The sequence below is a fragment of the Anopheles funestus genome, chromosome 3RL (genome assembly GCF_943734845.2).
Source record: "Anopheles funestus chromosome 3RL, idAnoFuneDA-416_04, whole genome shotgun sequence".
NCBI classification, from domain to species: Eukaryota; Metazoa; Arthropoda; class Insecta; order Diptera; family Culicidae; genus Anopheles; species Anopheles funestus.
The window spans coordinates 84,538,597-84,562,417 of NC_064599.1; the positions used below are offsets into that span (position 1 = coordinate 84,538,597).

At 40.1% G+C, this 23,821-nt stretch overlaps 2 protein-coding genes across 5 annotated transcripts in view; both read right to left on the reverse strand.

Annotated features, from left to right (window-relative positions):
* LOC125768437 (fat-like cadherin-related tumor suppressor homolog) overlaps positions 1-4,823 on the reverse strand; it is a 102,804-nt gene extending 97,981 nt beyond the window's left edge. Inside the window, exon 1 of the mRNA XM_049436066.1 lies at positions 3,960-4,823. The gene's annotated coding sequence lies outside the window, so the exon portion shown is untranslated. The remainder of the gene's footprint in view (positions 1-3,959) is intronic.
* A 5,056-nt stretch (positions 4,824-9,879) lies between these two features.
* The window catches only part of LOC125768447 (uncharacterized), a 32,186-nt gene continuing 18,244 nt past the window's right edge, over positions 9,880-23,821 (reverse strand). For 2 of the 4 annotated variants that reach the window (XM_049436088.1, XM_049436085.1), the window contains exon 2: positions 9,880-10,861. The gene's annotated coding sequence lies outside the window, so the exon portion shown is untranslated. Of the gene's footprint in view, positions 10,862-10,925; positions 11,325-23,821 lie in introns of those variants that run through there. The other 2 variants (XR_007418892.1, XR_007418891.1) reach the window with 2 other exon arrangements.

Sequence of the window (23,821 nt, forward strand, 5' to 3'; positions counted from 1 at the left end):
TATGGTGTTTAGACTAGCCGCATACTTTTTCCTACTCGGCGCACTTGATTTTTAGCAAGCAGCATGTTTGTTTGCCTACCCGCGTCAAAAATTAAATGCGCAGAGCAGGAAAAAGTGTGCGGCTAGTCTAAACTGAATAGAAAAACCCTGTAAGCATCAAACGCAGCGTTTTGATTACTTAGTATAGTGCCAAACAATGGGGATACTAAGTATGTTGCTTACGGTGCTATCCAGCTTCCGGTTCCAGAGTTCCAAAATGAGACTTATTCGTTCTTTTTGCGGATTCCAAAGTTGGTCATGGCCAATATCAGCCCGGCCATCGTGGAATTGCTTCTTTTCAAACATCTAAAGTTTCCAATTTACTATCATGTTGTGCAACGGACTTGGCTCGGTTAGAATAGCGCACTATAATTCTACTACAATCGCCAAAAGAGGGTAACTCTTTGAGGCGCACTAGGGGTCTCTTCAATACGGTTTCCTATAAACATTCAATTGCACAGCATAACTTCAACGATTCGTTGATGAATGAATGTGTAGTTATTTATTGACATGGAGCAAATTCATGCTTAATGCTTCTTCTTCTCATTTTATTTTGGCTTGATGGAGGAAAAATAAAGAAAATTTAATGAAACTTATATGATACCCATAAAAAAGAAACAAAATAGACCGATCCAGCGGGCTAGAAGCGTTTGTAGCTTAGTTTGTTTATAGAATGCTGTGCTGTGTTTATGGAATATGAGTGCTCACTGTTGCTCGTTTTATCATACTGCCCTCATCCATACACAGCGAACTTATAGTTGTTCGAGTCACGAAATGGTACTTCATCGAATTACATAAGATGGTTAATCTTTCGTGCTTTGCGTCCCTCCCGAAACTACGTGAACGGGGAAGCGAGGGCGAAAAATGCCTCTGGCGCGTTTGGTTCGTGGTTGGTGATGAAAGTGTTATGATAAATCGATATGTTAGAGCATAACATATTGCATGATTGGAAGGGTAACTGACTGGAAGTTTATTAAATATTTTTGCTACGTGTCTTCTCCAATATGAATTGACACAAATTTGAATTAGACTTATAGTATTTCTTACCCGTTGGCTACTGTCCTATTAAAGCTAGGGATAAACTAAAAGTTACAAAATACGCCGTTAATATTAATTTCCTATTTCAACATGAAAATTCAAACTGTTTTTTTGGGTTAAACGGCGAACCAAATGGTTTAGTGAATACATCGTTTTTCGCTGAGTGATGATGGTGATGATGATAAGTTCCACCTCATACCCCAACATTGCTTTGAGGAAGACGAAATTATCTTTAAGATAATGAGTAAAAAGGAGTCGGAATCAAAATGAGTGGAAGTTAAGTCGATTGCGTTCGGAATCTTGGTATGCTTCTTGATTACAGCAAAATTATACTTTTAGAACCATATTTACCATGCTATTAGTATTTCTAGTAGAGTAGTAGTAGTAGTCTCTTGGTATGTTGATTCGCCTTTCAAACGAATTAAATGATCTTTGGTGTCTAAAGCTTTATACTTTGCATTATCAGATCCAACCTGGAATGTTCAGAACGACCGGTTGCTCGGATATTTTAGGAATTTTAATGCTGTTTCGGATTTTTTTTATTTTAATATATCTTTTTCTTCCTTTCATTCTCGTCTCCACTCTCATTTCCTTCCTAATTAATCATGTCCTTGTGTTTATTCGTAGTTATTTTTTTCTCCTCGTATAAATTTTGCTTGTACTTTTATCTAACTTTTTTTTACTTTTACATTACTTTTTTTTTACTTTAATTTATTTTTTGTTTTCATTTCATCAATGTTACTATTCTTTAATACTTTTTCTTTTTTTGCTTCTCACGGGACCGTCTCGACTTCGTTGTTTTTTATACCTTTTATACCTTAGTTTAGTTATAAGTTAATATACATGTTATGCCCCTGTGTTGAATAATTAATATGCTTTGAAATGAAATTAAACGAATAGGTCAAGCTTCATGCGTTGTCAGATGCTTACCAACTGGCTCATGTTGTTAGCGGGCAAATTCAGGCCAGGCCAGGGTAAGGGGAAACCTTCAGAGTCTCTAGTTAAATCGCAAACAAGATAATTTGAGTTTCTTCCCAAAGGGGTTATTGTCGCAAATTGTTCATTAAACTTCCCGCTAGTATTCTCGGTACGTGGGAACCTATGCCGTGCAAGTGGAGCAATTGACATAGTAACATTTCGGATGAAGACAGAAGACTCGGACGACATTCAACAACAAATCCTAAGGAGAGGCCAAGAAAATTCCAATGAAAGTCGAGACATTCTACGTTCAATTTCTCATTTAAATTTTAGTTTATTAAACAAATTTGTTTAGCTTATATACAAACTATATTTGATCGTGTTCGTGCGTATTAGTTGGTTCAATCACATTGGGCTTATTTCCTTTTTTCTATTTTTTCATTAACACATGGCCATAGGTCTTTTTTATTTTCGCCCTAAATACATTTTAGTTTATACTGCTTCCAAATGATTTGAATTTTAACGCTGTTAAAAGCTGATAATTGTGCTGCACATGAATTTCTTACGTAACCTGTTTATGATCCACTTGAGTCGGTTTTTTCCTTTTCCTAACGCATTCGTTAGACCTCCTTCATGAGACCTACTTGATGCCTGATTTTATTACTAATCATTATCTTTGGTATCGTGAGAAAGACCCTTCAACAACATTTGTTTATTTTGGTTTAGCTCAACGATCCCAAGCAATAAGTTACAATTTTAAATAAAATATTCTAACTTATCGATGCATACGCAACACATGTAATGCGATTTGTAATACACAAGGCAGAATAACATGCTTCGAAAACAAGATACTGCTGAGCTTATTTTTGAACCAGCCTTTTCGTTGAATCGTAATAGATTATTCATGTTGTACTTCAAAATAGATTATTTAACCAGTTCCTGATAACTGGGCGATAGCTTACAGAATTTTCAATCGGCAAATTATAATTTGTAATTAGGGAGTGGTTGCATCATAACATAGATATATTTGAAAAGAATTACTCAATGATTCTTAAAACCTGGAGGAGAGAAAAACAATCCGGTGTTGAAGCCTGTCTGAATGTGTCGATGAGTCGAGGGATATCTTTACTATCAGTTGATCAATAATTAAGTTAATAATGTATAAAGATTGCCAAAACCAAACTGATACTGTAGATCCATAAATTTGTGGTATCCGGCGTAAACAGAAATAATTACATCAGAACATTTACCGATTGCCGCTAGTCAAATATGTGAAACAAAAGTAAAATAAATTCCAGAAGCCCTATGTGTGAAACAGAAAGAAATGTGTGTAATGTTTATTTGAGAAAAATCATATGCTGCGAAGGTGAGAATGATTGTGTTTTTAGTTTCAATTTAGAAATATTTTCTACACTGGTAATAAGTATAAAGGAATACATGCACGATAATCGATAAGGAAACCGTGTACATAGCCTCAAGTAAATTGTGAAAGAAAATGTTGATCTAGGTATCGTTAATTAAAAGCCATATCAAAAGATGAATAAACGGAATCCTAAAAACATTAAGGTTGAGCGATGAAGAAATTGATCATTGAACAGAATTAATACACCATTCTTATATATTCCATAACACATGGACATATATAACATATATGTTATATATAAAACAAACAATATCTTAACATAAGAAAACTAACTTCATTTCCGTTTCGTTTTTCATTGTGGTGCATACATTTGGGAGCTAGAAACGAGATTTATTAATGGAATTTCTTAAATATGTCAGTCCATGAATTGAATGAATGAAGTCATCAACCTTCCCACCGAGTTTGTGTTATCAGTGGTGCTTTATTTGTTTCTGGTTGATCCCATACCACGCGAACAAAGATGATTACCAACTAGTTTGCAAATATACCAGCCTCATCTCAATCTCGGCACACGTACACGGATGTAAAAATTGTTACTCACATGGAAATTAGTCTACATAACTGCTTGATCCTTATTTATTGTTGCTGGTTAAATGGCGTTTAAGCTTTGAATCACTTCAAAACACATATACCCCCAAACACACATACAATGGCAAAGAAAGCTGTAGTTGTTTCACTTCTTGCATTATTTCTCCTGCCGGTTTTGTGTACGGTAATCCATTCATTGATTTTTGCTATTTTTTTTTCATACCAAAGTTGTCGTTTCGCTTTGCCTCTACATGCGTTGCTCGCTCTTCCCTTGCATGTAATAAATAATCGAAGCTTTGCGATATCACAAACTTTTGTTATCGAAGCAAACGCTATTTTCACACAACGACTCTCCAATAAATTTCACCAGATGCGAATGCAAAAAATACACACACTCATACAATAAGAGACCAAAGAATTGCTTTGGAATCAAAGTCTCTATAAGACGTTGGATCCAAACAAGAACAATAACATACACTCACACACTTGCACTACACATCACAAAACACGCACGCGGTAATGACGATGTATGAAGCAAACGCGACAATTATTTTTTGGAACCCACGCAAATACCAAACCTTGACGTTTCGTTTTGCCTCGCCAAGCGTTGATTACTTTTCCCTTGCACGAAATCAATATCAGAAGCTTTGCAATATCACAAACTTTTCGTTATCGGAGCAAACGCTTTTTTCACATACACTTCAATAGATTTCACCAGGTGTGAATGCAAAAAATATACACACTCACACACTTGCTCTACACACGTATCACGAAACACACTCGCGGTAATGAGGATGTATGAAGCAAACGCAATAATTATTGTTTGGGACACACGCACTCACACACCCGCAGCTGAAAACCAAAGCTCCCAATTTGTTTGGCATTCATTTTAAAACTAAATCGCACAACGAATATGGCTGCGCATTGGATTCCAAAAATGGGGAGCAATGAACGAAACCGAGAGTAGAGAGATTTTGTATGGCTGCGAGAGCGGATGAAGCGAATGAACTGGAAGAGAATTCATTTGTTAAAAAGTACGGCATTATTTAGAATGAGCTATCTGTATACAGCAATTCCCCGTATTGCGCAGTACCAAGTGTACGAAAACAGTATTTTTTTAATTAGTAAGTTGGTTCCAACATATTTTAATAACCAACATTCATTAGCTTATTCTACTAGTTGGTTTCATTAAAATTGATTTTATAAATTATTAACAACATGACTTTCCCACTTCACTCGCTTACATCTCATAGTTTGACGAAGGAACGAACGTTCCTAAATTCTAGTGATGGGCAGAACAATAGTGTTCAATACGCAAAAAGTGTGAGCAGGCCAAGAAGAGACTGATTATTTTCATAGTTAATAATAAAATGTCAATAAAACACACTACAATTTTCCACTAGAACGGAAAAATACACTCAGAAAATCGTATTAACAGGTATACCCGTTGAACAATATGGTTGCATTGCACTCTAATGATTTTTCTGAACTTTGAAGGCGTTTAAGTTCTGCCATACGATCTGAAATATTGAAAAGTATAGGTTTGTAACTGGGGCGCATTTTATATTCATGCTAAGGTTGACTTTCAGAGAAGATGATTAAAAATATCGAGGTGTTTTAGAATTTGCAACTCGAAAACCAAACTGAGATTATATATTCATAAAAAAATTCAACTTGCTACACGTGTTTGTCTTTGGGACAACAGTTGGTTCCATATATATTTCATATCATAGCAAGCACTCCTGCCACACTCAGATATTTGTCTCTTTGCAAACTTAATTCATTTTGATCATGCTTGTTGCTCCACAAAGTCAAGTGGAGTGGAGTGATTAAAACAATTTTAATTAATTTCCGCAATCAAGAGAATATCCACCGTCTTTTACATTTGTCATATGAAGTTCATTATGTTATGTAAACATAACATGATTTTCATCATTTGAAATCTTTAAAAAAATATTATGTCAATGAATTGGGAAAAAATTATTCTTCACAGATGCCTTGTAAAAATTGTATACACTTCATCTTTGTGAGGATAACAACACAGCTAGATGCCGTAATAATTAAATATAAACCACATGGATGTAAAAACGGCATTCCAATATGAAATTTTGAAAGAATTTTGATCTCTACATGGATTACCTAAAGGAATGCAGGCGAGACCAGGTATCGTTTGCAAAATTCAGAAGTCATTCTATGGTCTGAAACAAGCCACACGATGTTGGAGCGAACGGTTCAATTCGACGTTGTTGAAGCTACGCTTGATTTTATTACCAATCATTATCGTTGATATCGTGAGAAAGACCTTTCCAAAAACATCTGTTTATTTTGGTCTAGCTCAACGATCCCATGAAATAAGTTACCATTTTAAACAAAATATTGAATCCTATATACATCCATAACAGCTGCCGTTATCTTAACCACAAGTGAAATATGTAAGTTGAAATATGACGACTTCTACAATTAAGAATGCTTTTAGCACTTATTTTAATATTATGAATTCAATTATGAGTCAGAATCAAATTTACCAAATCACACTAAACGTAAGACTGCCAAATTAAATCAGTTTGTTACATATTTTTATAACAGCTCATACCTATGTCGGAATCTACTACTTCCTAACTGAATAATCATTAAATATCCACGTTCTGCTTACATGTTGATTGGTTTAAAATTTCCCGTTTCATTAGGGCGCTTTTATTCAATCACCATCACTCCAAAAATTAATCATTATCTATTATGCTGAATATTTTAAAATCATAATACAAGACTTCCTATATGTGGTTTACATTGTTCACAAATAGCTTCTGTTTCTTTGTTTACAAGGTTTTATATTTTCTAATTTCTTTCGTGCTAATTGTGGAAATTTCCGGTTTTGTAAAACCAAGCAGGAAAAATATTTGGTTTAAATCTCAAGCATTTTCATTTGCCCGAGCACTTGTATTTACTTTTCAAGGTCATCAATTAATCACGTAATGGAAAACGTTTGCATGCCATCAGGCTTTCTTCATGTACCTTCTGACGCGGTGTGGCGGATTACGGTGTGAATCTCGCAACTGATTGTTTTGAGCAATTGGCGTTGTGGGTGGTAAATTTCACTGCTCTAAATTTTCCCCTCAATCCAACGCACTGTTTATGAATATTTTTTTCAGTCAGTGATTCATTTTTACTAAGTTACATTTTAACATGATTATTACGATGTTTTAATTAGAAATTTCAATAGAAACAGCAAAAAATGTTGAAACTAGAACACATAAACTTCCGAACTTTTCACTTTCAGCCTTCCTTTTAATCCCATTAACCTATTTCAGTTTTGTTGTTCGTTGGCACATCGATGGCTGAATAGTAATTCCTTTCACCAACGACGACCAATGTATGCACTTTCTTTTGTGCAATTTCACAGCATCGACATGGTACATCCGAATGGGAAAGAAACAATTTGACTTGTTGAATTATTTGAGAGAAATAATTGACTTATGACTTATGAAATGACTTATAATTTATTGTATAAAAATATTATTGTTTACTATTAAGCTTTTAATTATTTCGATCAAGAAAACCAATCGGAATATACAAATACTTTGAAGTACGTTTGAATTGCTGTAAAACAATACTCTATAAACTAGGAGGAACCGATATTCTTTAAAGTCGAAAAGAACATCTACATTGTAAAAAGGAAATCAGTTTTCTTGAAACGGTTCTAATACTGCAGGACCTCCGAGATGCCTTAAGAAATGTTTTAAAATGCTTGTTAAAATTTAAAACGTAGCCAGCATGTCCTTAACGCATGCAATTTTCACTGTATAACTAAACATATTCTTCCATCATGTGTTCGTTTAACACAGAGGAAAATTGTTATAATGAAACCATATCAGACCAATCCTATTTTACCCTCGGAGCACTCGGTGAAAACACCTTACACACTACGATGTCCATGACCGTTGGCGTTGCTGAGGTTATAATGACTTCCAACTTTATCTTGTTCGGCAAATCAGTTTTGCTACGCTATCAAAGGTTCGGGCACTAGTCATGGCCGTAAAGTGAGGCCAAGATGCTATTAATCTTTCGTTCGCCGTACTGTGGAAAACGATACACATCCGAAAGGTCTCGGATTTACCTAGACTAATCGGCTACCACTCCCTTGAGTACAACCTGAGATTGGCCCACTACTAGATGGTCTAGTTTGATAAAAATTCTTCAACCCTAAATGCGTGCCGGGTGGAGTAAATAGCAAGCGCACGAATGCTGTGGAATCCAAACCGACCGTCACTTTGATATAAAAACATCTTTGATCAACAACAAAAGATAGTGACTTGCAGTGCAATGCACAGGCAGTTCAATCATCCTCACTGTACAGTAAAAAAGGTTAAACATGATAAACGAAATAGGTTGACAGGCAAAAAATCACGTGCTGTGACCGCAACTTGGCTAGTAGAATGAAATGGATATTCAAACCTACAGTTAAACTGATATTAAAAAGTGGCAATATAACTAATCACATAAGAATGTAAGAGAATTGATAAAGAGCAATACAGTGTGCTGTTTTCAGATGAAAACTAAGGAATAGCAGTAAAATGTATATCCTTTAGTGCACCTTCTGACTAGCGCGATAGTTGAAGAATAGTTACATAATCAGGTCACAGTTTTTCTTTGCGATTTGTATTTACATTTACTAACGAAGAACCCATTCGGTAACAATGTGTATTTTGAAGAAAAGTTCCAAACTCCTACGCAACGGTGAATGCAAGGCTTGCCGTACGAAGCCAAAATCAATGGACGTATACCTTGGGTTGCTGGTTGCTGGTGATCCGGCGTGCAAAGAACGAGACGAACGGACCCTTTTGGTCCATTGACATGTAGTTTCGGTAAAAGTTTAGGAAAAAGTTGATCGCGACGGTTTTTCTCTCCGAAACATGACTATTTTGAGAGCGGATCCGTGTAAAAAGAAGGGTTCATTGATTGTAGGTGTAGGCCGAGAGAGTTTGCTCAAGGTAGAATTATTTGCATCTCGTCCTGAATTGTTCATCCTTCCTCCTTCCTCTAGCGTTAAAAAAACATTGTGAAGGGCTCAGTTTGCTGTGCGCTAAATCCAGGACGGACGCGTGTGGGACTTAGAAAAAAGGAAATGGCCGTATTTTCTCTTGGTATACTGGTATGCTTCGGTGGTTGCAATCTCCAAGCATTGTTAAATGACTGTGTTTTCCCGTGGCATGCTGGTATGGATCGGTGCAGGAATCTGCTAGCAGTAAGCCACCGATAATGGGTTCTACTGTTTCCCCTTTTTGTAACTCCCTGTTCATGAGTGCCGTATTAAGCCAAGGCGCGTAGTATGAAACGAATTACGTTTAGGCGTGTACCTTGAGTTGCTGTTGAAAGTAGGGGAAGTCAGTGTGTTATTCCTTCGTGATCAAGCGCATTCGTAAAGGATGATCAACTAATTGGTCATTCGTTTCATTTCTAGCTGAACCGTTTCCAGTACCGCCCTAAACAAGAAGTTCAACAAGATCGTGATGCGTTATCTATTCTGCGTAACATTCTGGAAATGTATTTAGTGCGCTCCTGTTCAGTGGATCAGCACCCCGAAAGTCCCGTTCCGTTCGGTTTCTTTTCAGCGAAAAGGCATATATATATCATATGTTCATATTTCATATGTTGACACAAAACTCTGAACATGCATAAATCATCGCAATACCACCCACTAAAGTCAATGCTTGTTTCTGTTTCGAGTGCATACGCTTGCGCACTCTCGGTAACGATTGGTAACGGTCACCACAATTAAAAGCAAAGCTAATAAAATTAAATTAAATGAAAGAACACTGAAATAAATTTTAGCGAATATAGTAAAATACAATTTATTTTATTGAGTTTGCTGAAATAAAATGTTCTTAAATCTAATTTCATGTAATATTATTTGCGTTATTTTAATTTGCTTGAAATTAATTGAATTCAATATTGTTTGCTATATTTATTTGACACAAATGTCACTCGACACAGATGCCCTTTGACACAGATGTCATTCGACACTCAGTCATTCGGTCGTTTTAATTGATAAGCTAATAGAATGAAATAAAATTAAATTCAGTTACGTAAAATAAAATTTGCATTTTTAAAGATTGTTTCAGGTCAACGCTTTAGCAAATATTGATGTTCTATAGAAATGCAAATTGATTCTTATTAAACGCGACCACGAGCCTTCTCGAACTTACAGACCTTCAACTGCACGTAGGCGGGTGTTACTGTGTGGCACACTCGGAATATGCCCGAAGTGCTTTAATACCTCCCGCACGTAACGCTTGTGCTACATCAACACTGTACTTCTTTGAGACGCTGATCCACTGAACAAGAAGTCAAAAAAATGTAGAGAAGCCCTGCTTCCACTTACAAATGAATGTAAATTATCGACATAAAAACGCAAAAAGCGTAGATTTGATTTCCTCCGACTGAGGTTTAAATTTCTGCTGATTAAAACAACAGATTGTAGCGATTTGCTTAAGGCAAAAACCATGCCCATAACAGAAACAACACCCAGCTCTAGGCGAGGAACTTTTTCATAATGTAAACAAACCCCAAAAGATAAACCATTTCTTTAAAAAAACACGGAGTTCTGCTTGTCTGAAAGATCAGCGAGAACTAATCAAAGGTGTAGGTTTTGCCAACGTTTTTCAGAATGCGCTGTCGAGCCAAATCGATCACACGATGAGCGCACACGGTCAGCTTCGCAATTTACAGCATGTGTACATAGTTGGTAACCAGGCCGATCACAACAGCTATCGATTTTTCATCCCGGACGGGCAGCTTCACCAATAGTCCAACACGTTGATTGAGTAACAACAGCAATGGTTCATTCGGCTTATGAACAGACGACGCATGACGAGCTTGTTGCATTCCTTGTTTAGGACGGTACAGGAAACGGTTCAGCTAAAAATTAAATGAATAACCGATTAATCCCTGAGAGATCAGGGAGAGCTTGTGAGACGTGAACAATTTGCCACCGTTCTTCACAATACGCTGTCGAGCCAAATCGATCACACAATGAGCGCACACGTTCAGCTTCGCAATTTACATCATGCGGCTATCGTTTTCTTATCCTTGACATGCGGTTTCACCTACAAAGCAACAGGATGTTTGAGTGACATCAGTGTCGAATGACATCTGTGTCGAGTGACATCTGTGTCAAATAAATATAGCAAACAATATTGAATTCAATTAATTTCAAGCAAATTAAAATACGCAAATAATATTACATGAAATTAAATTTAAGAACATTTTATTTCAGCAAACTCAATAAAATTAATTGTATTTTACTATATTCGCTAAAATTTATTTCAGTGTTCTTTCATTTAATTTAATTTTATTAGCTTTGCTTTTATTTATGGTGACCGTTACCAATCGTTACAAAGAATAAACAAGCGTATGCGCTCGAAACACAAACAAGTAATTCGCTTTATGCGACACGCCCAATAATTTTGGCTTAACTCGGCACTCATGAAAAAGTAGTTACAAAAAGAGAAGCAGAAGAACTCGTTATCAGTCGCTTACTGCTAGCAAATTCCTGCTCCGATTTATGCCACCATACCACGAGAAAATACAACAATTTCCTCATGCTTTCCGTGTGCGTATTTGCCAGACCGATCCCCAACGCATCTACCGAAAAATAACCCATTAATGGTCGCTTACTGCTAGCAGATTCCTGCACCGATTTATGCCAGCATACCACGAGAAAATACAACAATTTCCTCATGCTTTCCGTGTGCGTATTTGCCAGACCGATCCCCAACGCATCTACCGAAAAATAACCCATTTATGGTCGCTTACTGCTAGCAGATTCCTGCACCGATTTATGCCACCATACCACGAGAAAATACAACAATTTCCTCATGCTTTCCGTGTGCGTATTTGCCAGACAAATGCCCAACGTATCTACGGAAAAACAACACATTATCGGTCGCTTACTGCTAGCAAATTTCTGCTCCGATTTATGCCAGCATACCACGATAAAATACGCCCATTTCCTAATGCTTTCCGTGTGCGTATTTGCAAGACCAATCCCTAACGCATGTACGAAAAAACAACACATTATCGGTCGCTTACTGCTAACAGATTCCTGCACCGATTTATGCCACCATACCACGAGAAAATACAACAATTTCCTCATGCTTTCCGTGTGCGTATTTGCCAGACAAATGCCCAAAGCATCTACGGAAAAACAACACATTATCGGTCGCTTACTGCTAGCAAATTCCTGCTCCGTTTTATGCCAGCATACCACGATAAAATACGCCCATTTCCTAATGCTTTCCGTGTGCGTATTTGCCTGACCGATCCACAACGCATCTACGGAAAAACAACACATTATCGGTCGCATACTGCTAACAAATTCCTGCACCGATTTATGCCAGCATACCACGAGAAAATACGACAATTTCCTAATGCTTTCCGTGTGCGTATTTGCCAGCCCGATCCCCAACGCATGTATGAAAAAAAAACACATTATCGGTCGCATACTGCTAGCAGATTCATGCACCGAATCATGCCAGCATACCACGATAAAATACGGCCATTTCCTATTGCTTTCCGTGTGCGTATTTGCCAGACCGATCCATAACGCATGTACGAAACATAACCAATTAATGGTCGCTTACTGCTAGCAGATTCCTGCACCGATCCATACCAGCATACCACGAGAAAATACGGCCATTTCCTGATGCTTTTCGTGCGCGTATTTGCCAGACCGATCCCCAACGCAGCTGCCGAAAAATAACCCATTAATGGTCGCATACTGCTAGCAGATTCATGCACCGATTTATGCCAGCATACCACGAGAAAATACAACAATTTCCTCATGCTTTCCGTGTGCGTATTTGCCAGACCGATCCCCAACGCATCTACCGAAAAATAACCCATTTATGGTCGCTTACTGCTAGCAGATTCCTGCACCGATTTATGCCACCATACCACGAGAAAATACAACAATTTCCTCATGCTTTCCGTGTGCGTATTTGCCAGACAAATGCCCAAAGCATCTACGGAAAAACAACACATTATCGGTCGCTTACTGCTAGCAAATTCCTGCTCCGTTTCATGACAGCATACCACGATAAAATACGCCCATTTCCTAATGCTTTCCGTGTGCGTATTTGCCTGACCGATCCACAACGCATCTACGGAAAAACAACACATTATCGGTCGCATACTGCTAGCAAATTCCTGCACCGATTTATGCCAGCATACCACGAGAAAATACGACAATTTCCTAATGCTTTCCGTGTGCGTATTTGCCAGCCCGATCCCCAACGCATGTATGAAAAAAAACACATTACCGGTCGCATACTGCTAGCAGATTCATGCACCGAATCATGCCAGCATACCACGATAAAATACGGCCATTTCCTATTGCTTTCCGTGTGCGTATTTGCCAGACCAATCCATAACGCATGTACGAAACATAACCAATTAATGGTCGCTTACTGCTAGCAGATTCCTGCACCGATCCACACCAGCATACCACGAGCAAATACGGCCAACGCTGCGTTGGGGATCGGTCTGCAAATACGCACACGGAAAGCATTAGGAAATGGCCGTATTTTCTCGTGGTATGCTGGTATGGATCGGTGCAGGAATCTGCTAGCAGTAAGCGACCATTAATTGGTTATTTTTCGTACATGCGTTATGGATCGGTCTGCAAATACGCACACGGAAAGCATTAGGAAATGGCCGTATTTTCTCGTGGTATGCTGGTATGGATCGGTGCAGGAATCTGCTAGCAGTAAGCGACCGATAATGTGTTGATTTTTCATACATGCGCTGAAGATCGGTCTGGCAAATACGCACACGGAAAGCATTAGGAAATTGTCGTATTTTCTCGTGGTATGCTGGCATAAATCGGTGCAGGAATTTGCTAGCAGTATGCGACCGATAATGTGTTGTTTTTCCGTAGATGCGTTGTGGATCGGTCAGGCAAATACGCACACGGAAAGCATTAGGAAATGGGCGTATTTTATCGTGGTATGCTGGCATAAATCGGAGCAGAAATTTGCTAGCAGTATGCGACCGATAATGTGTTGTTTTTCCGTAGATACGTTGGGCATTTGTCTGGCAAATACGCACACGGAAAGCAATAGGAAATGGCCGTATTTTATCGTGGTATGCTGGCATAAATCAGTGCAGGAATCTTCTAGCAGTAAGCGACCATAAATGGGTTATTTTTCGGTAGATGCGTTGGGGATCGGTCTGGCAAATACGCACACGGAAAGCATGAGGAAATTGTTGTATTTTCTCGTGGTATGCTGGCATAAATCGGTGCAGGAATCTGCTAGCAGTAAGCGACCATTAATGGGTTATTTTTCGGTAGATGCGTTGGGGATCGGTCTGGCAAATACGCACACGGAAAGCATTAGGAAATGCGCGTATTTTCTCGTGGTATGGTGGCATAAATCGGAGCAGGAATTTGCTAGCAGTAAGCGACCGATAATGTGTTGTTTTTCCGTAGATGCGCTGGGGATTGGTCTGGCAAATACGCACACGGAAAGCATTAAGAAATGGACGTATTTTCTCGTGGTATGCCGGTATGAATCGGTGCAGAAATTTGCTAGCAGTAAGCGACCAATAATGTGTTGTTTTTCCGTAGATGCGTTGGGGATCGTTCTTGCAAATACGCATATGGAAGGCATTAGGAAATGGGCGTATTTTCTCGTGGTATGCTGGCATAAATCGGTGCAGGAATTTGCTAGCAGTAAGCGGCCGATAATGTGTTGTTTTTTCGTACATGCTTTGGGGATCGGTCTTGCAAATACGCACACGGAAAGCATTAGGAAATGGGCGTATTTTCTCGTGGTATGCTGGCATAAATCGGAGCAGGAATTTGCTAGCAGTAAGCGGCCGATAATGTGTTGTTTTTCCGTAGATGCTTTGGGGATCGGTCTGGCAAATACGCACACGGTAAGCATTAGGAAATGGGCGTATTTTCTCGTGGTATGCTGGTATGAATCGGTGCAGAAATTTGCTAGCAGTAAGCGACCGATAATGTGTTGTTTTTCCGTAGATGCGTTGGGGATCGGTCTTGCAAATACGCATATGGAAGGCATTAGGAAATGGGCGTATTTTCTCGTGGTATGCTGGTATGAATCGGTGCAGAAATTTACTAGCAGTAAGCGACCGATAATGTGTTGTTTTTTCGTACATGCTTTGGGGATCGGTCTTGCAAATACGCACACGGAAAGCATTAAGAAATGGGCGTATTTTCTCGTGGTATGCTGGTATGGATCGGTGCAGGAATTTGCTAGCAGTAAGCGACCGATAATGTGTTGTTTTTTCGTACATGCGTTAGGGATTGGTCTTGCAAATACGCACACGGAAAGCATGAGGAAATTGTTGTATTTTCTCGTGGTATGGTGGCATAAATCGGTGCAGGAATTTGCTAGCAGTATGCGACCGATAATGTGTTGTTTTTCCGTAGATGCGTTGGGTATTTGTCTGGCAAATACGCACACGGAAAGCATGAGGAAATTGTTGTATTTTCTCGTGGTATGGTGGCATAAATCGGTGCAGGAATCTGCTAGCAGTAAGCTACCGATAATGGGTTGTTTTTCCGTAGATGCGCTGGGGATCGGTCTGGCAAATACGCACACGGAAAGCATTAGGAAATTGTCGTATTTTCTCGTGGTATGCTGGCATAAATCGGTACAGGAATTTGCTAGCAGTAAGCGACTGATAACAAGTTCTTGTGCTTCTGTTTTTGTAACTACTTTTTCATGAATGCCGTGTTAATCCAAAATTATTGGGCGTGTCGTATAAAGCTAATTACTTGTTTCTGTTTCGAGCGCTTACGTTTGCACACTCTTGGTAACGATTGGTAACGGTCTCCACAATTAAAAGCAAAACTAATAAAATTAAATTAAATGAAAGAACACTGAAATAAAATTTAACGAATATAGTAAAATACAATTAATTTTATTGAGTTTGCTGAATTAAAATGTTCTTAAATTTAATTTCATGTAATATTGTTTGCGTTATTTTAATTTGCTTGAAATTAATTGAATTCAATATTGTTTGCTATATTTATTTGACACAAATGTCACTCGACACAGATGCCCTTTGACACAGATGTCATTCGACACTCGGTCATTCGGTCGTTTTAATTGATAAGCTAATAGAATGAAATAAAATTAAATTCAGTTACGTAAAATAAAATTTGCATTTTTAAAGATTGTTTCAGGTCAACGCTTTAGCAAATATTGATGTTCTATAGAAATGCAAATTGATTCTTATTAAACGCGACCACGAGCCTTCTCGAACTTACAGACCTTCAACTGCACGTAGGCGGGTGTTACTGTGTGGCACACTCGGAATATGCCCGAAGTGCTTTAATACCTCCCGCACGTAACGCTTGTGCTACATCAACACTGTACTTCTTTGAGACGCTGATCCACTGAACAAGAAGTCAAAAAAATGTAGAGAAGCCCTGCTTCCACTTACAAATGAATGTAAATTATCGACATAAAAACTCGACTGAGGTTTAAATTTCTGCTGATTAAAACAACAGATTGTAGCAATTTGCTTAAGGCAAAAACCATGCCCATAACAGAAACAACACCCAGCTCTAGGCGAGGAACTTTTTCATAATGTAAACAAACCCCAAAAGATAAACCATTTCTTTAAAAAAACACGGAGTTCTGCTTGTCTGAAAGATCAGCGAGAACTAATCAAAGGTGTAGGTTTTGCCAACGTTTTTCAGAATGCGCTGTCGAGCCAAATCGATCACACGATGAGCGCACACGGTCAGCTTCGCAATTTACAGCATGTGTACATAGTTGGTAACCAGGCCGATCACAACAGCTATCGATTTTTCATCCCGGACGGGCAGCTTCACCAATAGTCCAACACGTTGATTGAGTAACAACAGCAATGGTTCATTCGGCTTATGAACAGACGACGCATGACGAGCTTGTTGCATTCCTTGTTTAGGACGGTACAGGAAACGGTTCAGCTAAAAATTAAATGAATAACCGATTAATCCCTGAGAGATCAGGGAGAGCTTGTGAGACGTGAACAATTTGCCACCGTTCTTCACAATACGCTGTCGAGCCAAATCGATCACACAATGAGCGCACACGTTCAGCTTCGCAATTTACATCATGCGGCTATCGTTTTCTTATCCTTGACATGCGGTTTCACCTACAAAGCAACAGGATGTTCGAGTGACATCAGTGTCGAATGACATCTGTGTCGAGTGACATCTGTGTCAAATAAATATAGCAAACAATATTGAATTCAATTAATTTCAAGCAAATTAAAATACGCAAATAATATTACATGAAATTAAATTTAAGAACATTATATTTCAGCAAACTCAATAAAATTAATTGTATTTTACTATATTCGCTAAAATTTATTTCAGTGTTCTTTCATTTAATTTAATTTTATTAGCTTTGCTTTTATTTATGGTGACCGTTACCAATCGTTACAAAGAGTGCACAAGCGTATGCGCTCGAAACACAAACAAGTAATTCGCTTTATGCGACACGCCCAATAATTTTGGCTTAACTCGGCACTCATGAAAAAGTAGTTACAAAAAGAGAAGCAGAAGAACTCGTTATCAGTCGCTTACTGCTAGCAAATTCCTGCACCGATTTATGCCAGCATACCACGAGAAAATACGACCATTTCCTAATGCTTTCCGTGTGCGTATTTGCCAGACCGATCCCCAACGCATGTATGAAAAAAAAAACACATTATCGGTCGCATACTGCTAGCAGATTCATGCACCGAATCATGCCAGCATACCACGATAAAATACGGCCATTTCCTATTGCTTTCCGTGTGCGTATTTGCCAGCCCGATCCATAACGCATGTACGAAAAATAACCAATTAATGGTCGCTTACTGCTAGCAGATTCCTGCACCGATCCATACCAGCATACCACGAGAAAATACGCCCATTTCCTAATGCTTTCCGTGTGCGTATTTGCCAGACCGATCCCCAACGCATGTATGAAAAAACAACACATTATCGGTCGCTTACTGCTAGCAGATTCCTGCACCGATCCATACCAGCATACCACGAGAAAATACGGCCATTTCCTAATGCTTTCCGTGTGCGTATTTGCCAGACCGATCCCCAACGCATCTACGGAAAAACAACACATTATCGGTCGCATACTGCTAGCAGATTCATGCACCGATTTATGCCAGCATACCACGAGAAAATACGACCATTTCCTAATGCTTTCCGTGTGCGTATTTGCCAGACCGATCTCCAGCGCATCTACCGAAAAACAACACATTATCGGTCGCTTACTGCTAGCAGATTCCTGCACCGATTTATGCCACCATACCACGAGAAATTAAAACAATTTCCTCATGCTTTCCGTGTGCGTATTTGCCAGACAAATGCCCAAAGCATCTACGGAAAAACAACACATTATCGGTCGCTTACTGCTAGCAAATTTCTGCTCCGTTTTATGCCAGCATACCACGATAAAATACGGCCATTTCCTATTGCTTTCCGTGTGCGTATTTGCCAGACCGATCCCCAACGCATCTACGGAAAAACAACACATTATCGGTCGCATACTGCTAGCAAATTTCTGCACCGATTCATACCAGCATACCACGAGAAAATACGACCATTTCCTAATGCTTTCCGTGTGCGTATTTGCCAGACCGATCTCCAGCGCATCTACCGAAAAACAACACATTATCGGTCGCTTACTGCTAGCAGATTCCTGCACCGATCCACACCAGCATACCACGAGCAAATACGGCCAACGCTGCGTTGGGGATCGGTCTGCAAATACGCACACGGAAAGCATTAGGAAATGGGCGTATTTTCTCGTGGTATGCTGGTATGGATCGGTGCAGGAATCTGCTAGCAGTAAGCGACCGATAATGTGTTGTTTTTTCATACATGCGCTGGGGATCGGTCTGGCAAATACGCACACGGAAAGCATTAGGAAATGGGCGTATTTTCTCGTGGTATGCTGGCATAAATCGGTGCAGGAATCTGCTAGCAGTATGCGACCAATAATGTGTTGTTTTTCCGTAGATGCGTTGTGGATCGGTCAGGCAAATACGCACACGGAAAGCATTTGGAAATGGGCGTATTTTATCGTGGTATGCTGGCATAAAACGGAGCAGAAATTTGCTAGCAGTAAGCGACCGATAATGTGTTGTTTTTCCGTAGATGCTTTGGGCATTTGTCTGGCAAATACGCACACGGAAAGCATGAGGAAATTGTTTTAATTTCTCGTGGTATGGTGGCATAAATCGGTGCAGGAATCTGTTAGCAGTAAGCGACCGATAATGTGTTGTTTTTTCGTACATGCGTTAGGGATTGGTCTTGCAAATACGCACACGGAAAGCATTAGGAAATGGGCGTATTTTATCGTGGTATGCTGGCATAAATCGGAGCAGAAATTTGCTAGCAGTAAGCGACCGATAATGTGTTGTTTTTCCGTAGATACGTTGGGCATTTGTCTGGCAAATACGCACACGGAAAGCATGAGGAAATTGTTGTATTTTCTCGTGGTATGCTGGCATAAATCGGTGCAGGAATCTGCTAGCAGTAAGCGACCATTAATGGGTTATTTTTCGGTAGATGCGTTGGGGATCGGTCTGGCAAATACGCACACGGAAAGCATGAGGAAATTGTTGTATTTTCTCGTGGTATGGTGGCATAAATCGGAGCAGGAATTTGCTAGCAGTAAGCGACCGATAATGTGTTGTTTTTCCGTAGATGCGCTGGGGATTGGTCTGGCAAATACACACACGGAAAGCATTAGGAAATGGGCGTATTTTCTCGTGGTATGCTGGTATGAATCGGTGCAGAAATTTGCTAGCAGTAAGCGACCAATAATGTGTTGTTTTTCCGTAGATGCGTTGGGGATCGGTCTTGCAAATACGCATATGGAAGGCATTAGGAAATGGGCGTATTTTCTCGTGGTATGCTGGCATAAATCGGTGCAGGAATTTGCTAGCAGTAAGCGTCCGATAATGTGTTGTTTTTCGTACATGCTTTGGGGATCGGTCTTGCAAATACGCACACGGAAAGCATTAGGAAATGGGCGTATTTTCTCGTGGTATGCTGGCATAAATCGGTGCAGGAATTTGCTAGCAGTAAGCGGCCGATAATGTGTTGTTTTTCCGTAGATGCTTTGGGGATCGGTCTGGCAAATACGCACACGGTAAGCATTAGGAAATGGGCGTATTTTCTCGTGGTATGCTGGTATGAATCGGTGCAGAAATTTGCTAGCAGTAAGCGACCGATAATGTGTTGTTTTTTCGTACATGCGTTGGGGATCGGTCAGGCAAATACGCTCACGGAAAGCATTAGGAAATGGGCGTATTTTATCGTGGTATGCTGGCATAAAACGGAGCAGAAATTTGCTAGCAGTAAGCGACCGATAATGTGTTGTTTTTCCGTAGATGCTTTGGGCATTTGTCTGGCAAATACGCACACGGAAAGCATGAGGAAATTGTTTTAATTTCTCGTGGTATGGTGGCATAAATCGGTGCAGGAATCTGTTAGCAGTAAGCGACCGATAATGTGTTGTTTTTTCGTACATGCGTTAGGGATTGGTCTTGCAAATACGCACACGGAAAGCATTAGGAAATGGGCGTATTTTATCGTGGTATGCTGGCATAAATCGGAGCAGAAATTTGCTAGCAGTAAGCGACCGATAATGTGTTGTTTTTCCGTAGATACGTTGGGCATTTGTCTGGCAAATACGCACACGGAAAGCATGAGGAAATTGTTGTATTTTCTCGTGGTATGGTGGCATAAATCGGTGCAGGAATCTGCTAGCAGTAAGCGACCATAAATGGGTTATTTTTCGGTAGATGCGTTGGGGATCGGTCTGGCAAATACGCACACGGAAAGCATGAGGAAATTGTTGTATTTTCTCGTGGTATGCTGGCATAAATCGGTGCAGGAATCTGCTAGCAGTAAGCGACCATTAATGGGTTATTTTTCGGTAGATGCGTTGGGGATCGGTCTGGCAAATACGCACACGGAAAGCATGAGGAAATTGTTGTATTTTCTCGTGGTATGGTGGCATAAATCGGAGCAGGAATTTGCTAGCAGTAAGCGACCGATAATGTGTTGTTTTTCCGTAGATGCGCTGGGGATTGGTCTGGCAAATACACACACGGAAAGCATTAGGAAATGGGCGTATTTTCTCGTGGTATGCTGGTATGAATCGGTGCAGAAATTTGCTAGCAGTAAGCGACCAATAATGTGTTGTTTTTCCGTAGATGCGTTGGGGATCGGTCTTGCAAATACGCATATGGAAGGCATTAGGAAATGGGCGTATTTTCTCGTGGTATGCTGGGATAAATCGGTGCAGGAATTTGCTAACAGTAAGCGACCGATAATGGGCTGTTTTTCGTACATGCGTTGGGGATCGGTCTGGCAAATACGCACACGGAAAGCATTAGGAAATGGGCGTATTTTCTCGTGGTATGCTGGCATAAATCGGTGCAGGAATTTGCTAGCAGTAAGCGACTGATAACGAGCTAATTTTATTAGCTTTGCTTTTATTTATGGTGACCGTTACCAATCGTTACAAAGAGTGCACAAGCGTATGCGCTCGAAACACAAACAAGTAATTCGCTTTATGCGACACGCCCAATAATTTTGGCTTAACTCGGCACTCATGAAAAAGTAGTTACAAAAAGAGAAGCAGAAGAACTCGTTATCAGTCGCTTACTGCTAGCAAATTCCTGCACCGATTTATGCCAGCATACCACGAGAAAATACGACCATTTCCTAATGCTTTCCGTGTGCGTATTTGCCAGACCGATCCCCAACGCATGTATGAAAAAAAAAACACATTATCGGTCGCATACTGCTAGCAGATTCATGCACCGAATCATGCCAGCATACCACGATAAAATACGGCCATTTCCTATTGCTTTCCGTGTGCGTATTTGCCAGCCCGATCCATAACGCATGTACGAAAAATAACCAATTAATGGTCGCATACTGCTAGCAGATTCATGCATCGAATCATGCCAGCATACCAGCAGAAAATACGGCCATTTCCTATTGCTTTCCGTGTGCGTATTTGCCAGACCGATCCCCAACGCATCTACGGAAAAACAACACATTATCGGTCGCATACTGCTAGCAGATTCATGCACCGATTTATGCCAGCATACCACGAGAAAATACGACCATTTCCTAATGCTTTCCGTGTGCGTATTTGCCAGACCGATCTCCAGCGCATCTACCGAAAAACAACACATTATCGGTCGCTTACTGCTAGCAGATTCCTGCACCGATCCACACCAGCATACCACGAGCAAATACGGCCAACGCTGCGTTGGGGATCGGTCTGCAAATACGCACACGGAAAGCATTAGGAAATGGGCGTATTTTCTCGTGGTATGCTGGTATGGATCGGTGCAGGAATCTGCTAGCAGTAAGCGACCGATAATGTGTTGTTTTATCATACATGCGCTGGGGATCGGTCTGGCAAATACGCACACGGAAAGCATTAGGAAATGGGCGTATTTTCTCGTGGTATGCTGGCATAAATCGGTGCAGGAATCTGCTAGCAGTATGCGACCAATAATGTGTTGTTTTTCCGTAGATGCGTTGTGGATCGGTCAGGCAAATACGCACACGGAAAGCATTAGGAAATGGGCGTATTTTATCGTGGTATGCTGGCATAAAACGGAGCAGAAATTTGCTAGCAGTAAGCGACCGATAATGTGTTGTTTTTCCGTAGATGCTTTGGGCATTTGTCTGGCAAATACGCACACGGAAAGCATGAGGAAATTGTTTTAATTTCTCGTGGTATGGTGGCATAAATCGGTGCAGGAATCTGTTAGCAGTAAGCGACCGATAATGTGTTGTTTTTTCGTACATGCGTTAGGGATTGGTCTTGCAAATACGCACACGGAAAGCATTAGGAAATGGGCGTATTTTATCGTGGTATGCTGGCATAAATCGGAGCAGAAATTTGCTAGCAGTAAGCGACCGATAATGTGTTGTTTTTCCGTAGATACGTTGGGCATTTGTCTGGCAAATACGCACACGGAAAGCATGAGGAAATTGTTGTATTTTCTCGTGGTATGGTGGCATAAATCGGTGCAGGAATCTGCTAGCAGTAAGCGACCATTAATGGGTTATTTTTCGGTAGATGCGTTGGGGATCGGTCTGGCAAATACGCACACGGAAAGCATGAGGAAATTGTTGTATTTTCTCGTGGTATGGTGGCATAAATCGGAGCAGGAATTTGCTAGCAGTAAGCGACCGATAATGTGTTGTTTTTCCGTAGATGCGCTGGGGATTGGTCTGGCAAATACACACACGGAAAGCATTAGGAAATGGGCGTATTTTCTCGTGGTATGCTGGTATGAATCGGTGCAGAAATTTGCTAGCAGTAAGCGACCAATAATGTGTTGTTTTTCCGTAGATGCGTTGGGGATCGGTCTTGCAAATACGCATATGGAAGGCATTAGGAAATGGGCGTATTTTCTCGTGGTATGCTGGCATAAATCGGTGCAGGAATTTGCTAGCAGTAAGCGTCCGATAATGTGTTGTTTTTCGTACATGCTTTGGGGATCGGTCTTGCAAATACGCACACGGAAAGCATTAGGAAATGGGCGTATTTTCTCGTGGTATGCTGGCATAAATCGGTGCAGGAATTTGCTAGCAGTAAGCGGCCGATAATGTGTTGTTTTTCCGTAGATGCTTTGGGGATCGGTCTGGCAAATACGCACACGGTAAGCATTAGGAAATGGGCGTATTTTCTCGTGGTATGCTGGTATGAATCGGTGCAGAAATTTGCTAGCAGTAAGCGACCGATAATGTGTTGTTTTTTCGTACATGCGTTGGGGATCGGTCAGGCAAATACGCTCACGGAAAGCATTAGG